This window comes from Diabrotica undecimpunctata, chromosome 3 (genome assembly GCF_040954645.1).
Source record: "Diabrotica undecimpunctata isolate CICGRU chromosome 3, icDiaUnde3, whole genome shotgun sequence".
Classification (NCBI taxonomy): domain Eukaryota; kingdom Metazoa; phylum Arthropoda; class Insecta; order Coleoptera; family Chrysomelidae; genus Diabrotica; species Diabrotica undecimpunctata.
Genome location: NC_092805.1, coordinates 134,771,544 through 134,791,050, shown reverse-complemented (window position 1 = coordinate 134,791,050; position 19,507 = coordinate 134,771,544). Strand labels below are relative to the sequence as shown.

Sequence of the window (19,507 nt, the reverse complement as noted above, 5' to 3'; positions counted from 1 at the left end):
TTATCTTGTTTCTCTAAAATGATTATTTGTTTCAAAGATTATTGATACTTATGTAAAATTGGCCAAAAACTTTTTTTGTACATATCGTATATAATATTTCGAATGGCCATTTGCTTGAATTTGTCTATATTAACAACTGGCTTTGGCTGTTGTCTTTTTTGCTTTGGGCTTTTTAATGATTCACCACTATTGTTTTTTGCTGCAATTATGTTAACAAGAAACAGGTTTATATTTAACGCCTCTGCTACTCTCTAAAAATAAAAACTTCCATGTAACCTCACTTTTTACTCAAAATGAAATACGATTGTTTAAAAATGTAAAATTAAATATTGCTTACATTTACATCATTATTTAAAAAGATAGTACACATAATTATATACATCTTTAACTGCTTCAAACGGAAGTAATATTGATTGACCATTGAGAACCATATTGAGAAATGACCATTTTCTGATCAGAACTTGCTAAAGCTTTAGGCATTTTTTAAAATTTATAAACGTTAATTAGTTCTCAAAAGAACTTTTTAGTTTAATTTGTAGCCAAAATTGAATGTAGTAAATAAACCAACACGACCTAATCCCCAATTCACAAACACAAATGAACTAGCAATAGTGCAATATTTTGACAACTAATAATTCACTAAAATTCACTACAATATATCAGAATTTATACATTAGGGAGTTTGCTGTATGAGTGGACATTAAAAGTTACTAGAATAACATCATTTAATTCTTATCGTAAAAGAACTACGAGCCCCTTCCCATATCAGTTTGCCCAACGTTAGATTGATAAGAAAATTAAATTTTAGAGAACAAAAATAAAAGCGCAGCGTAAATTTTAGAAGTTTTAATGCATCGAACAACATTTTAAATTTAATAATTTTAGAAAATATTTTATAACGTAATGAAAACTATTGATGAAACAGAATAATAATGAATTAAAAAAAGACGCATAGAATATGTAATATTAACAAAAAAAATATGTGAAAGTTTACCACTGAGTTACATCCCCTTTATTTTTAATGACATCCACAATTCTTTGAGACATAGTATTTATCAAGTTCTGACAAAATTTTAATGTAAACAAATCACATATTTCTTGCAATTTTTCCTTCAATTCGTTGACGGACGTGGCAGGATGTTTTCTTAAACCTTTTTTTATTTCGCGCCACAAAGTCTCTATCGAGGACAAGACTGTTAGAAACCCATTCCAGAAGTGGTATACCATGGTCTTCAATCCATTTAAAACTCTTTTTTGAGGTATGACAACCTGCGCTATCCTGTTGGAAGACAAAATGTTCCGCTGATGATAAACGGTGTTCCATAATCGGTTAAAGAGATTCTTCTAAAATATTCAAATATTTGTCCGTGTTTCCAACCCCATCGATAAAACGTAACTTTCCCACACCTTTAGACTACATGCTGCCCCAGATCATGATAGATGCAGGAAATTTGACTTTTCTCTTCAGGCAGTCGGGATGGAAAGCTTCATTTTTCCTGCGAATGACGCGACTCCTACTGTCTCCAACACACACTTCAAATCTGGACACATTACTTCATTGTATTGAATCCCATTGCAACTGAATCCAATCTTTATGCTCTTTTGACCATCTTGGACTATTTTTTTTGTTGTAATGTTAAAAGTGGGTTTTCCTTAGCCTAAAATAAAATGAAATTTATTAAAAACAATTCATACTATTTTTTCAACTATAAAACTTACTTTGTAAGTACCAAATCCTAGTTTGTGGGCCTCTCGGTAACATGTTGATCCAGAAACGTGTCTTTGAAATAACGTCACTCCATAAAACTCTTAACTCCATATAATTTGCTCGTCGATTTTTCACTATAATGCGTCTCAATGCCCTTCGATCTGCTTTGGTTATTTTACTTTTTTGTACATTTCTAGATTTTATGACCACCGAACCTCTAGTTTTGTATCTTCTGACTATATTTCTTACACTACGAGTATAGCGTGACAATTGCACCATATTCGCGATTTTTGAATTGGATTTTCCAAAATTAAAAAATCTAATAATGATTGAACAAATTTTGTTATCCATAACTTTACCTCGAACCATTGTTCATCCACAAACGGCAAAAAGCGTGACAACACTACATAATACCCATACCATATAAGTTGTTTCCTTTCTATGTCTGTTGCCAGTGATCCATCTACCCCCATCCGATTCCTTATTTCATCGTTTCTAATTCTGTCTGCCCTAGATATTCAAAGTGATCGTCTAAATACACCCATTTCTGTTGCTTCGAGTTATTTTATTGCTTTCTGTTAGTCTCCATGTCTCTGTACCATAGGTTAAGCTGGTTTTTATGAGAGATTCATATATATTGTATTTTCGTCTTTTACCAATTTCTGAGCTCCAAAGAACTCCGTTAAGGCATCCAATTGTTCTGCGGGCCTAGGTTATTCGTTTTCTAATTTCCCTATTGTCTGTGCCTGTGGTGTTGAAATCAATTCCTTGGTAGGTATATTCAGTGCAGAATGCAATTTCGGTTGTGTCCATCTGAATGTTGGATAGTTCGGCGCCTATTGGGAGATATTTTGTTTTTTGTGTTTTGAGTTTCATAAAGCTGTTTAAGGGCGTTAATTACTGTATGGTTAATGTTTGTTTCCTGCAAAACTTTTCATAGATTTTTAGCGGGTACAGTATCATAGGCCTTCTGAAGGTCTATAAACATAAGGTGGGTTTCTTGGTTGGTACTTGATCTTTTTTCTATTATTTGTTTCAAAACAAACACATTATCGGTGCAGCTCCTTCCCGCTCTAAAACCAGATTTTTCCTCTTCTTCTTGTTCCTTATATTCTTGTTCGATAATGTCTCGAAGTAGCCTTCCATATAGGCGACTTAAGGTACTGGTTCCTGATATACCTCGATAGTTTGAGCAGTCCAGTTTACTTCCCTTCTTATGTATAGATAATATGAAGGATACTTTCCACTCATGCGGGACTGGTGCACCGTTTAGATATTGGTTTATGCACCAGGTTAATCGTTCAAACAGTTTGTTAGTGTCGCATTTGATTAGTTCTGCTGGAATTCCCTCCGGACCTGCAGCTCGACCATTTTTTAGTAGCTGTATCGTTTTTATGACAGTCCTCTCATCGATGTTTATCTTTTCTCCCTGTATGTGTATTTAAGTTGGAGACATTTCTCTATATTCCTCTCTGTTTTCTGTTAATAGATTTTCGTAATGTCGGATCCAGTTCTCTGTTGTTATTAATTATATGTTTGTTTCTCTTTTTTCATTTGATTTAACTTTTGTCAGGAATTTCCACGTCTCTGAGCATTTTCTGACATTTTCATTTGACATTAACTGACAATATTATTGTTTTGATGTAATTTTTCCATAGCTATCTCGGGATTTAACGTAATTATGAAAAAATCAACGTATGTTGACACAAGTGAATGCATAGACAGGGGTTTACATCATTAGTAATTTTTTTTTATTTTTGAAAATACATAAAAACTATAAAGATAATGTTTTTAATAAATATTAATAAAAATGCCATATTAATTAATATGGGAACGTATAAAAACATGCAGAATATCATTTATATATATAGTAATCGACTTAAACTGTTAATTTTATAAGTGGGCCAACTGATATGGGAAGGGACTCCTCCTCCTTGGGAAGGGAAGGTAAAGTTAATCTGTTTTCAGTAACCTTGCCCAAAATAAGTCAGATTTAAAAACATTTTTTTGGCCAATGCACTTTAAACAAGAACTGCCGTTGTAAATTTTACATTATCTTATTTGTTTCCATTTCTATTTGCTAATAATTAAATTCAATATTCCCCTTTACCTTTCGTATACCCCGTGTATGCGTCCCTCGTATACCTTTTGTCATTCTATTTATGTTAGTTAAACTGATGACACTTGACGTTTTATCAAAAAGGCATGTCTTCTCCACTTCTAGTTGACAATAATAAGTAGGGTTGAGTTTTGTGCTATTTAAATAGCTGTTTCGAGTAAAATATTTTATTTTCTGTTGTTATTTCAACCTTCATGTAGAATGATGTGTTTAATATTATTTTAATTGATTTTTTCTGACACGTTCACATTTTTATGCTCGTTTCTAATCTAATCAGTTTAATATTTAAATTTTATATTATAATTTTATCTATTGGTTGAAAATAATATTGGCTGATTCTTTTTGTAATTATTCCCGGAACTTACGTTACTTCCTGTAACTTATCAGATCAATATAATGTTTAAGACATTAGTTTCATCAAATCCATTCCACAGCATTTCATCAGATTCATTAATAAATCAATATTTCAAATAACATGTAATCGTTATCACGGCAGCAGTCCCATTTAACATCAACCACAACAAACATGTAAAATTTTTTATTTTATAACTTTCTTAAAGCACATGCAAGTGTTTGCTTGATTTTTGTATTTTGATAAAATTTATGATAAATTTATTCTCTTTTATACGCTTGTCCTTTAAATTTCCTCATTGCACATTTTATGTACATTCTTTATTCCTTATTAAAAAGTTTTTTGCACCTCTGCAACTTTTTCTCTTATGAAAAACTGTTTAATTTCAATGTGTTTTGTTCTACGGTGATATTGAAAATTTTCTCCCTCACTTAATTGCTATTGTATTTTCAATTTTCAAATCTGGTACTTTCTTAAAATTAACTATAGATTCAAAAAGTCTTGTAATTAACAAAATTTCTTTTGTAGCTTCATTTGTAGCAACAATTTCTGCTTCTGTAGTGGATGTGGCAACCATACTTTGTCTCGGACTCATTTTCGGATGATATGCTATGGCATGATAGTAGGATCTATATGAAAAAAATATGCCCAATACACGGGGAGATCATAATAGTACCACTGCAAAAAAATTAAGGGGCAATTAGGACTATAAATATTCCTTCTCCTCATTTCTTGGGCAGTTGTCAGAGCGTGGTGATACTCTAAATATTGTTAGCTTGTCTACATTGGATCAGATTGTATGCTAGATGGACGATTTCATGAAGGAATCTTCGCACAAGAGTCTTTATTTAATCTGCCACATGTTTTGGAGATTTTTCTCTAGGTCTCTGGCTTTGACCTTTTCCTCTATTTAGCAATAATTCCATAGTCCTGTTCTTCTGGCTATGTGGCTAAAAAAATTTAGTGATGCTCGGTTTACTTTTTTTAATAACCTGTCTTTTATATAAAGCTCTTATAGAATTGACAGGTTGATTGTAGACCACATCTACTTCCATCAATTTTTCGACGTTTCAACTGCGTATCTAGCAAATGGGAAAACTAAGGGTATTGATCAACGTGAGCTTAGTATTCCTTATTATTCTTCGGTCTTTTTATATTTTAATTATTTTAGTTGTTGCGATCTGGGACATTGCAAGTCTACGTTTGGTTTCTGAGGAGCTATCGGCATTGTTGGTTATCAGGAAGCCAAGGTATACAAATCTGTCTACTACTTCGAAATTCTCCACTTGGTGTAAGTGCTGTAGATTATTATTGGCTCTGTATACCATCCTTTTTTTTATTTTTCCGGTTTTGATTGGAGGTCCGAATTCTTTGCTTATTTGGCTAAGTTGTTTGGTGATAGTAATCACTTTGACCTCATTCGCTGCTTGTATGTCATCTACGTATCGAAGGTTACTGATTTTTCTGCCTCCTTCAGTATTTCCTCCATCCCATTCATCTAGTACTGTTCTCATTATATATTTAGAATATTCGTTATATAATAATGGTGGCCGTATACAGCCCTATTTAGTTTCTTTTTTTTTGTTTTAAATTTTACTGAATCGAACTTCTTTGTATAATCTACAAAACACAGCAGCATTAAGATATGTTGCACATATTTACCATTACATTTATGCAAATATCACTCATTACTTTTAGTAAGTCTCCGTTGGTATGCCATCTATCCCTAAAGTTTTTTTGTTTCCTAGTAAGTTGCGAACCTTCTCTACTTCTGCTCGTAAAATGATTGGTTCTGTCTCTTTAATTGCATGTTTTTTTATATTCTGGGACTAATGGATATTTTAAAGTGTCTTTGTACAATTCTGGTCAGTAATTTTTCCAGGTTTCTGCAATGCTTCATATGTCGATTATTTTTACTTGAAGTTGTGGCTTGAATTCTTGAGCCAAATATTTATTGTGTTGATAGTGAAAAGCTAATAGAATCAATATTAAGATCAATAAACAACGAAATATTATTACTGTTTAATGCATACTTACATAAATGAAATCATTACATCCATTTTTAACATTTAAACTTTTGTCAAATATAAAAAATTATATCTCATATATATATATCAACCTTATTAATTTATGATTAAACGTGAAATGACAATTAGAAATATGAATATAATGTCATAATAATTAATTAAAGTCTTAATAAATATTTGTACTACCGCCAAATAATAGTAGTGTGTGCAACTATGTACTTACAGAAAACCGGCACGGTGCCATATGGTTGCGGATACAAAGTAATATGCCTAGGACTCAAGGTTATTGATATGAATATTTATTAGTATTTGAATTAAAAATTTAATTTAGTTTAATGTACTACTAATATTATTAAAATTATTTTCTCATATCTACAAGAACTATTATTAAATTTTGAGGTATACAGTTTGTTAAGAATTCGCAATCCACTTTATGCTAATATAATATAAACAACAGTGAAATGCGAAAAGTGGATCCGTGGACAATCATGAAAATGAGTCGAATATAATAGCATTTGATTTTAGTCAAATTTAAAAACATGGATTTTTAATAATTTGAAAGGAGCTATAAAGTAAAAAAAAATATTAAATAGAGTATCTGTATCTGTAGAGTAGGGAGGGCGAGTTAAGTTTCACAGCACTTAGGCCACAATTGACCCATTGTGCATCCTCCCAGGGAGCTGTCACCCTTAGCTCATTGTCCATCCTGCCATTTCTAGGAAGGTGGACAAGTCACCAGGAGACATCTCTCTTATGTGGGCAGGTGTGGGCCAGGACTCGTCGAACGCGTACTCTCGTATTAACGATAACTCTGGGCATTCACATAGGACATGCTCTATAGTTTCGTCTTCTCGTTCACACTTCCTACGTAGAGTGTGTCTGCTATTACTTAGTGTTACCCTGGCAAGTTTACATCATTAAATAGAGTATTCTAATCTTTAAATATTTTTTCAGACAATTTTTCAGCAGGCACTTAAAAGTGTTGTATAAAGACATTTCTTAGTAAACCAGTTAAAAAAAATGTAGACCTGGATATGCCCAAAAAAATCAAAAACCAAATTAATTACATATTTGTTAACCAGAGACATAGTAATAGATGTATTGGTTCTCAAAAGATTAAGTTTAGGAAGTGACCACTGATTAGTGGGAGCAAAATAAAATAAAAAGTTAATAAGAAACAAACTATTTTTGAAAACAAGAACCCTAACTACTAAAGAATTTATGCAAAACAGTACCAATTACCGAAAACATCTTGAATTTGACCTAAAAAAAAATAGATCAATTAAAAGAAAAAAAAACATAAGTAAATGATTTGTAAGCAACCATAAAAGCGAGTATAGTCACTGCGATCAAAAAACCCATACGAAACCGACACCAAAAAATAATAAATTAAATACCGAACCACAACATATGATTAAGGTCAGAATCTGCATGGATCTAGATTCACGAGAATATAAGGATTTTAATAAAGCAATAAGAAAAATACTAAGACAAAATATCAGGGAAAACAATACCAAAAAAATCGATAATATTATAGAGAAATACATTAGATAAAAGACAAAAATATAATCACTGTAAACGACAAAACAGATACTAAATATTGTTATATCATAAAATAATTATTATTATATAATAAAACGACAGATAATAAATTTATATTTAAATGGGAATAAGCCACAATTAAAGGTTAAAATACGTTTATTGACGTTTCAATTTCCACTTCGGAAATACTACGTTAAAATACGTTTATTGAAACGTCAATAAACGTATTTTAACCTTTAATTGTGGCTTATTCCCATTTAAATATAAATTAATTTAAAATGCCACAAGAAAATAGTTTCAGAACAATAGACAGATAATAAATATTGTTAAAAATTAATATACACAATTATACTCATCCAGCGTAGCAAATCCCGAAAACCTCGATATGAAACGAAGAATACTTAATGTAGGATCTAAAACACTACCAGAAATTACTAATGAGAAAGTTAAAAATGCCTTAAAACAAATGAAAAATAAAAAAGCTCCCAGAGACAAAGAGATGATCATAGTTGAAGGTCAAACTACTTTGGAGGTAATTAAAATCATAATGAGCCTCTTTGGGAGTGCTATTCCAACTTCTTGGCAAAATGCAAGTACTTTTACTACACAAGAAAGCAGACAAACACAAATTCGAAAATTACAAATCAATAAGCCTGTTATAAATTAGTAAGACTGTTTTACAAGTTGTAATAAGCCTGTTATACCACATCTGTACAAACTGCTTACCAAGAGACTATCAAATAAGTTCAATAGTTACCAGCCTATTGAACAAGCGGGATTTTGCAAAAGTTATAGTAGTACAGAACATTTACAGACAATACGGATACTTACAGAAAAGTGCAACGAATACAATAAACCTCTTTATTTGGCATTTGTAGATTACAATAAGACATTGAACTCCATAGAACTCTAAGCTTATTAGAAATAATGAATTATACAAGGATTGATTCCAAATATATAATACTCCTAATACACACACACACACATATATATATATATATATATATATATATATATATATATATATATATATATATATATATATATATATATATATGTATATATATATAACAAGTGGTGATTCTTGAGGATGCAGTCAGTCTATTTGGCACACAATAACCGCTTCTGTTCATTTCTCTGCCTCTCTAGAATTGTAGCTTGTGAAAAATTAAATGTGTGATTTAGATTGATGAAGTGGTCGGTGATGATCAATCTAAAAGTATGTATCGAAGTGTCGAAAAGTATATATAGGTACCTAGGTCACACGATAAAATAGATTTAAACGGCAGAGATATCTAGAAGAATCCGAATGACTTGAGCAGCGGTAGGAAGAGTCAGTGTTGTATTGAAATTCAAAAAGATACCAATAAATCTCAAGAAAAGAATATTCATCAATTGAATCGGTGAGTGGAAAAACGATATAACTCCAAAATCATGCATTTGAGATAACCTGAAAAAACTGTTTATTTTAAAAAGTATACAATATATAAGAAATATGTACATTGCATGTTTGAAGACAATCAAATTCTTTAAACGAATGTAAAGAAATTTTTTTTTTTGTTTTTTAATAAACGATATGAGCGCCCAAACGTCACTTGGAGTTATACAGTTTTTTCACTCAACATTAAAAATGCGTTGAAATATTTACGTTATTAATAAAAGAAAATAACAAATTTGAATAACGTAAATTATTTGCAAGATATTTGGCCATATAAGTTTTTAGAACGTAAAAGTATTATCATTTTTGAAAGGACATAAAAGAAATGGTACTTATTGGTCTTCCTGAGTCGCCTCAGCGTCAACATTGGTGTTTTCCCTTGACGTAATGTGGTACTAGAATTCCAAAACTTCTCCTGTCATGTATCGCATTACATTTTTAAGATTATAAATTTTTTTTATATTGATTGGTAATGTTTGCAGGTAATGTTAAGTGTATGCAGGATTGGTTGGTAAAATTTGGGTTGCTTTAGGTTTGACTAACTCGAAACTGCTTGTGATGAATCCGCCAACATAATTGCTAGTTGTGACGTACCCTGGTGTAGAACTATCATAAGTAAATTGCCTGTAATGTGATATTGTAAATTTATCTTTTGTTCGATCGGAAGACTGGGTGATATTTTTGTAGTGGCTCGGCCATCAATTTTTGTAGTCAATTATGTCTTTATGACATATTGTTGATCGTTAATCGTAAATGGCTTTAATTTGCGACAAGACAGCATCATCTTTTCGTAATCTTCTGGAAGATATATTCTATCGTATTTAATTACCACTCACTTCAAAGTTCCAAAGTCCCTGTCACACGGCAAAGAAGAGTGACCACGCAATGGAAAGTAGTGAAAAATTTTACGAAACTGCTTTGAAGCTGCAAGAGCTAATAAATATCTGACTACAGTTCCGGTTTTGGCCTAGACAACTATTAGAAAATATGTGGAGCTCTTGAATCTGTGCTGGCATTTTCTGTACATAATCATTAACAAACGTACATACCTCATTTCATCATCAGCCTTTCGCTGCTTGTCCTTCATGGTATGTATAAAAATAAAAATTTTTAAATCGTGTATTTCAAACCCATATAACCGCAACTGTCTGTAATAAAACATTTCTTGAACAGGTGTAATAGACAAGGGCATATTTTAAATACAGTCAAAAACTATTCCGCCAAAATCTTCTCTTTCATGGCACAAGATTGATATTTCCTTGTTTTGAGTAAAATTTGTTGGCTGTTCGTTTTTGGACTACTAATTCGACAGAGGCAACTCTCTTTGCGTTTCGGTTTAAATTCACATCTTCAAGTTTTGTGCCCAACTCTTCGCATTGTCCACAAACATCAACTTGAAGCCGCCCAAATTTCTATACAAAATTTTCTTAAAAAAATTTTCAATAAAATTCATATTTTACTGTTCTTGCTAAGTCTGGGTGTAGTTTTATAAACAGATTATATATAATCTTAACGTTTAAGGTAGAATAGATGTTTTTTGAGGAAACGATTCAATATGTTGATGAATTTTTGCAAGAGCCTCAGGCCGTAAAGTATGTGGTCGATTATTATGTTTACCACGTAGATCTCTAGGAGAACTTTGAGAAACAAACAATCTACGGCTAAACAATCAACGGCTAAACCGTTGTAGTCTAGAGTTCACAATCGGATGCAGATTAAGAAAAGCTGTTTTACATACGTGTTGCCTTTCCAAAGTATTACGTATGTAATATAAAAACGTGACTTCTCAAGTTTTTTCCCCAGCTTCTCTTTTTGATCGCTTCCTAGTTATACACCTACATTCCATTAATCCTTACAAATAGTCATCTTGTTCGTATTTTGAACCTTTCTCATATAAAGTCTTTAAAACAGCAGATCGTTAAAAAGCAATTTGGCTATCCTCGCTTGAAATGTCAATTTTTGGAGTTATATCGTTTTTCTACTCACCGATTCAATTATATTTTATCAGTTATGACCAATGAAATAAAAACCGTGATACTTAGATAGTTATCAGCCAATAGAATAAGAACAACACAAAAGGGAGAACTAGAGAAAATGGAACTAGGGAGGACACTCGGCACGACAAGATAACGAAAGATAGATGAGAACCATTGTCCATTGGAGACCATGCACATACAGTCGTAGTAGAGGAAGACCAGAAAAACGGTGGGTAAATAAACATCAAAGCAACAGTTGGAAGAAACTCGCACCAAATAGCACAAAACAGAGAGGATTGGAGAACTCATGCGGGGCCTTTTATCTTAAAGTGGATGCAAACAGGCTAAATAAAATAATTAGAATAAATAATTAGACTGCCAAATTCTTTACGCCTATCTGAGTATCTTGGAACATAGATCTGGATTATTTTAAGGTTGTACCTTTATACCTCTTATTAAGTTTTATAAGAATACTGGCTACTTTGTTATTGCTGATTTTTATCTTTACAGTAGTTTAAGTCGTCATTGTGTTCGGTTTCTGGTTAGGTGTTACCATCTTGTGATTTTTAGTATCCTTAAGTCTGTCTCAAATCTATCTAACTACCTAATTCTCAGTCGGCCTCTGCTTCTTCTTTCTATAGGGTTCCTGTCGTTAGCTTTCTAGCAATCGTATTGTTTGGAATTCGTATTAGGTGTCCAGTCCATCTATGACGCTGTATTTTAATAACGGTTACGACACCTGGTTTATTACTGAGTCGTTTTTAGCTCAAAATATTTTGAGTATTTTACGCCCGAATATTCTCAAAAGTCTGTCAGCCTTTTGCGCCATAGTTCATGTTTCCTACCCATATATATGAAGATCGGCCTCAGCAGTGGTTTGTAGATAATAATTTTAGTTTTTCTTTGAATATTTTTTGAGTAATATTTTAAGTTAGTTTTTATATATAGAAAGACGGCTCAGCCTACCGCATTATCCTTAGTTTAAGTCGTTCTTCATTTTTTTTTTTGACTCACTAGGGGCGGTATCACATATAGACATTTAATAGAAATAGACTAAGCGCTGCAATAGACACTTTTCCCCAGTGAGACAGGGAAAACTGACACAAAACCGTTCCTGCATCTCTTTCTAACGGGCCGGCTTATCGACCACGTAGAAAAATCATTGGTCATTTAAGTCACGTGGTCTATAAACCGGCAAATTATTAAGAGATGACTACTTTACGTCACTTTTCTCTTTCGCACTGGGGAAAAGCAGCTATATAGTCTATTTTATATATCTATATCTTTAGGAATAAATACAAGCTATAATATATCATTATTAATTTAATTTTTACTATATTTTTTTACTTGTGCCTATTTAACCCTACTATTTTTAATTAGATATAAATGAAAATCCTTGTGCATCACTTCTACTCTTTAAGGTTAGGTATAATGGGCAATACTGCCCCGTTCCCCCAGAGCGACAGATAAAACTGACGAAAAACAGTCCCTGTATCTCTTTCTAATGGGCCGGGTTTATCGACCACATAACCTAAGTGACCAATGGGAAGGTCCTGTTACTAAAATCCTAACCAACGAAATTTTTATTGCATAGCTTCCTCTAATTAAGATTTTTTTATGGACTGGTGCAGATATAATTATTAAATGAATATTGTAAGCTGCAGAAGATATATTACAGAGCCAAATCAAAAGAAATAAAAATCACAGTAAAAAATCAAATAAACAGTAAGCGACGCGCGACGACTAGAAAATAATGCTAACATGGTTTCTACGCTAAACAAAATCCTAAATTTGCATTATGAAAATATATAAACTTAAAACCGTGGAAGATATTAGTGCAGACTATTCACAAGCTGTTACTACTTACTCTACTAGGATTATTATATCAAATGAATTTGAAAAATATCTTAAGCTATCATTAAAAATGTATTCACACCAAAGCTTCTTCATACTGTGATATAGCTCTTGGTTCTTATATAGTTTCATTGATATATTTATTGGGATACATATTAATAAAGGTATATTAGATAAAAACATTATATCTGCATTTTTTTATTTTTTAAATTCTCATCTTCTAATAAAATTTTTCTCAATTAAAGATAAAGCAAATTTCAGTAAAATTGGTTTTTCTTTTAAATTGTTTCTAAATGCCGAGAGGGGATTGAAACCCTTCACGAATACTTTTTCCAATGCCATTCTGACGATATAGGTTCGGATGTATTGCCTCTGAAAATGATAAAGGGAAAGCGAGATTGTGAATGTAAGTGCCTTAGTGTGTCTTTCTACCTTTAGGGTCGCTTTATCAGAATGATCTCGAAAGAAAATATTAGATTTTTGATATAGATGTTTAATATATATTTAAAGAAGAATAAATTATTGTATTATGGTTTATTTGTTTTATATAGCGAATTCGATTTATAAGCTAATATGATGGCATAATGATTTTTAATTTAGTAAATTTTTTGTTTAAAGTTAAATTAATTTTTTCTTAGAAAGCAATAATATATAATCCATATGATGTTATTGTAAGGAACCAGCAACTCTTCAAAAAAAACCACAGAGAGCTTTTGCTAATTAAGATAATTTTAATATGGTAACACGAATCCATAAAAAACATATTTGATGAGAAGCAGGTGACTTAAAAGTTTAAAATTTAAAATATTGATCAGATTTCAATGTTTATTACTTTATTAGTATGTCTTTTAAGAAACTGTAAGCTTTATACATACTTTTTCAGTAAGTCTTAAATCGCAAACTGGAATATTTTGGCCATATTATGCGTTACCTCGATAGGTAGAATATACCTACGTCACTTAATCATACAAGTTAAGACAGATGGAAGAAGTGGAACACATCGAAGGTGAACGTCATTTTCAAAACCTGAGAGAATGGTTTAATAGATCCTCTGCATCCCTTTTCCGAGCTGCCGTTAACAAAATTAGTGTAGCCTATTTAATAGTCAACGCACGATAATCGAGGAGAACACAAGAAGAAAACAATACTTTTTGTCAAATATCCTAGCGTTAAGCCGCTTAAATGCGTCAACCCAAATAACACATATAATAGCAAAATTATTTTACAAACAAAACAGACCAAATTTAATGCAGACAAAAAGCAATGGCAATAAATATGAGGATTATTAGTCCCAAAAAGGGCGAAAAAGGCAAAAAAAAAAACGGATTAAAATCTTTTTTAATTTCACTGCGCTATGACAAACGGTCTGGTTTTTAAATCTACTTTCATGTGAAATGGTGAGCAGATCGATGGAGAGTGGATTTGGATAGCAAGATTGTCTGGTCTTGTATGCAGAGCTTACAGCAAAATCGTGGTGTAATTTCTGATTTGTAATATGCCAAGGATCTGGCATGATCTGATTGCAGATCTGGCGCAGTACTTTTCATTAAAATCGTTGAAGTTTTTGTATGTTGATATTATTTGTTGTACAACCAATATATGCCACATAAAGCCATATGAGTTTAAAAATACAATCAAGTACTCCTGCTCATAGCCAATATTAAAAGGTAGAAAAGGTAAAAAATTATTCACACGAAGCTTATTAAGGAATAAAACTGCATAAATTTAAATAACGGTTTTTATGCTAATTTTTGAAATATTAGAATAAAAAGTATCCAGCTAAATACAGGTGATACCAATGTGAACTCATATGTGCCTACACTCCATAGGTTGGGTATGAAAATCATGAAAAGGAAGAATTTTTGAGTGCCCTTGATTGCGAGATGCTCGAGATTTCTGTAGACAAAAAGTGTTTTATTCGAGACGATTTTAATGAATATATTAGTAGACAAAGAGTTCATGAATGTTGGAGCATAGAAATAACAAATGATAATGGGAATAAGTGATTTTGCAGTTGTATGGGATTTGGCTGTGAATAATACGTTCTTTATGAAGACTGAAAACCAATATGTTACCTATAGTAGCTAATAGATTTTGTACTGTGTGAAAGAACACAGCTAAAAGAGGTTCTATAAAGTGATAAAGCGTGAGTGTGTAGCTAGTCAACAGCGACCGGTGATAGTGGATACATATGTAGATAAAAGTGAGGTTAAAAGAAAAGCAAGTAGGAAATTAAAAAGTAAAGTGATAAAAGTTAGAGAATAAGAATTTGGAAAAAGTCATCAAGAGTAGGGAGCTGAAAGAGTTTGTGGAAAGAGATACGGTAAATGACTTGTAGAAAGCCAATACGAAGTGCTAGAAAAAACATCTAGAAAAGGGTCTCCTTGAGACAAAGAAACTTGGTAGTGAAACGTGGACAGGCAACAGCAGGTTATGGAGAAAAAAGAAGCTATAAACAGGTATGAGGGGTCTAAAAGAGAGAACGATTAGGATACATACAAGGTAGCGAAGAGGAAAGCAAAACGCGTTATAGCTACTTCTAAGAAAAAAAAACATCCAAGGGGATGAGAAGTTTATATTGCTAAAACAAGGACAAAGTCATCAAAGGAATTGATTTATGTGCTGCAAATTGGGAGTGCGGATGAAAGGGTGTTAATATCCGATGTTATAATAAAGCAAAGATGTTATGAGTACTTTATAAAGATAGTAAATGAAGAACACTAGAGGAGAGACAGAGGATAATGGACCCCAATTAAGAATATAATATCGGGGATAATGAGAGATGACGTTGTCGAGGCTTTAGATATGATGAAGAGTGGTAGGGCAGTAGGACCTGATAGAATATGTGGAGGTTTGAAAGGCTCTAGGAGAGGAAGTGGTTAATGTGTTGCGGTAACTGAAATGAAAATGTTACAGCGGATGTTGAATTAGACTACAATGGACAAGTTCGAGACGACGTAATTAGGGAAAGAGTTGGGTTGACTATAGCCTCAAAAAAAAAGGTTAAAAATCAAAGACTGCAATGGTTTGATCACATGAGACGTAGAAATAAGAAGTATGTGGGAAAAAATAAAACTGTTAGAAGTTGAAAAAAAGAGAGGCAAAGGAAAACTAAGGAGAAGTTGGAAGGCTGTGTGGAAGACGATTTTAGAGAGAAAGGTTTAAATAGAGAAAAGAAGAATGAAAAAGAAGAAGAATAAAAAAAAACAAAAAAAGAAGAACAAGCAGAAAAAAATATATTAGTATTTGCAAGTAAATATTTTTTTATCAAAACTGATGAATACACATTCCCATTATTCATGATTTTTTTTTCAATGAAAACCCGTGCAATTTATATTTATTTGAGCTATTAATAGTGAGAGGTAAGAATTTCTATGTTCCGATACTAAATCAATCAAAATATTTCCTAGCTGAGCTAACCAAGTATAGGATCTATTACGTTGTATGTTTGTGAAAATGACTCTGTCAAAATATTCCCAATTTCTGTGAACGGGCTATATAAACAGTACAAAGCAATAATAACTAATTGCGTAGGATTATAATATTGAAAATTAAGTGAATATCTTTAACATAGAAAAGATAAAATGACAACAACAGATTTATGAGGAACATTGTACATTGTAGACCACGCGAATACAGTTGTAATAGCAAAAGACCACAAAAGCGGTGACTAGACGATATCAAAAGATATAGAGGAAGAAACTGGCATCAAATAGCATAAAACAAAGAAGAGTGGAGAACTTATGGGGAGGTCTTTGTCGAGGAGTAAATGCAAACAGGCTAAATTAAAAAGAAGATATACGAATGGAATGAAATATCAATAAAAATAATAAGGCCAAATTATAATGCTGCCAATGATAATAATTATGCTGATAGAGATTTCAAAATAATGCTAATAATATTGTTGCTATTAATGACGCCTAAAGCAAAGTTAATCGAAAAAGTCTGATTAATTATATTACAAAAAAAATAAATGCGGTTTTTTATAATGACAAAACTATTTTTCTGGAAGAACAATGTTTATTTTAACATTTTTCACGTTACGAAGGTTGAAAAACCGTATTATATGTTTCTCGCTGATCAGGTAAACTAATAAACCACGTGATCATACGGGACCAACCTGTGTGAAATCCCTATAGTGCAGTCAATGTGGATCTATACTGTTGAAATATATTTTATGTGTCTCAAACCGTATTACACACAATACAGCTAAAACATATGAGATGCAAAAATTGTATAACAACTCTTTAACACAAAACACCACTAGTTTCACAGAAAGTAAAACATAAAAAAGATAAAAAAAATAATCGAATAGCGCAAGCGCTCTGGAAGTTGTAAAAGAAGATTCAGAATATTCTGACCCCTACATATAAAAAAAATTTCAATTTAAGATGTCCTCAGCTTCATTTTAGTAAAAAAACTATAAACCACAGGAAAAAATATCACTGAAAACTATAACAGATTTACAATTCGTCAAACGTTCTGTATGTGAGTTTAACTTTCAGTTTTTATCATTAAAATCTGGTTGTAAACAACATACTAAGAATTAACAATTCTAATTTCACTAAAATAAATTCCAGTGTCATATTCTAATGCCAACATGTTAAACATGTATAACAAACAGAACATGCCATGATACCCTGAAAACCCGCTCTAATTTTTATGGCGTTTGACGCTATATATTTTCTTCTTTATTGACCTCCCTGTCTAGAGTCTTTGTTAAGGCTTCAGGAACCTCAGTCTCTTGAGTCCAGAGATAACTTATACACTCCTACACAGTTCTCATTATTCACTGCACTTCTGTTGTTATTAATCTGCGATAGCTGCTACTTTTATGCTATCAATGGCAAAATACAGCTTGCTGCCCATTAAATACACAAGATCGATTATTATTAAAAAAAAAGGAGCAGTTACTTGTTATATTTAAAATCTTTATCTCCATGTTAAAGCTAGTTATCTCTGGCTTTTTCAGTTTTTAGCTTCAAGATTTATATTTCAGTGGCTTTTCGGATAATTATTTCTGGGATAATCTCGGATTTCAGAATTTGATCTATTTTATTAGTACCCTTGATAGATGAAACAACAGGTTTGCTTGGTTAGTGTCTAAAATACTCTGAAACAAGCAAGTTCTCTAAGCTGCGCATATATTTGCGTCATCGAAGACGTATTGATCTGATAACAAGCATATTAATTACTGAATTAGTTTGTAAAGGTGGATGATGCGATTTGATATGTAGGTAGCAAATTGAATGAGTGCGTTTTCTACATATAAAGTGAAAAAAACCCTGGGTTTGATTTTGATTAATTAGAACATCTAGAAAAGTTAAGAATAAGATAGTCTCCATTTACATTGTGAATTGGATACTCTGATTTTATTCCTAAGAACGAGTTTAAAAATAGACCAAAGCATCGAGGCTTTAAGACCAAATAATAAATGTACCGTTAACATACTGGAACAAATGAACTGATTTTGGAGTATGAAATGTATTTTTTTTCGTAAGCCGTTTGTTCCGATCTGTAACTAATCCTACTGCAGCCAATTAGTTTATTATACATATTCTATTCCTTCATAATTTTCATTCCAGGATTATGGAACTCTGTACTTGCTTGTGTAAGTCTAGTGGATGGTTATATGTTTTGGAGTCTGTTTTTTGGAGATGTTTTGGATGGGTATATGTTGAACGTACTTTCGTCACTGAACATGACTTTTTTCCATTGTTCAGGTGTCCAATGCTGGTACCTTTTATAAAAATTTAATCTTTTCTTCTTCATTGCTTTTAGAGGCAACGGCTTATTTGCAGCACATCGACTTGGTCATGCTAGATCTTGCTGAATCCGGTAACGAATTGTTCTTGTTAAAATGTTCTGAAGGAGATCAGGATGTTTATTTTTGAGTTCTGTGGCAGTTATAGAAGGGTTCAATAATACTTCACGCCTTATGATCGTATCAGTCCTAGGTGATGTTTTTTTAGGAGCTCCAGAACCAGGTTTTCTTTTCGGTTCATACCCTAAAGGCAACGACGCAGCCGACCATATCAATCGATAAATTGCCTCTTTTGAAATACCACTATTACCTGCTACGGTAATTACAGAGTCCCCTTTCTCAACTAACGGTAAAGCACGAACTTTCTCCTGTTGTGTGTATCTTTCGACTCATATTTTTCCCTTCGATTTAGAATTCCTAGAACGATCCCAAACTTTACTGAGTAAACAAGAAGAAGTTTAACGCTGACTACTCCCACAAAGCCAACTGCGTATAGTACAAATACGCAGAATAAACTAAAGAAACTAAGCAGTCAGTAAACTACACACAGTCGCTATCGCAAACACGTTATCCCCTCTCCCCTCAAATGCTAAACAAGGGCAGACAGAACGCATGTCATTGTTCTTCGAATTTAGTGATTTATTTGGCAAGGTAAAGATTTTTGCCGACACTTTATTTACAAGAGGTGTTTGGAATTACTTCTTTTAGAGAGAAAAAAGTGCTCCCA

General features: G+C 32.3%; 1 protein-coding gene across 2 annotated transcripts in view; it reads left to right on the top strand.

Annotated features, from left to right (window-relative positions):
• LOC140437434 (voltage-gated inwardly rectifying potassium channel KCNH6-like) overlaps window positions 1-19,507 on the top strand; it is a 713,853-nt gene that overhangs the window by 54,481 nt on the left and 639,865 nt on the right. The gene's annotated exons all lie outside the window — the stretch shown is intronic.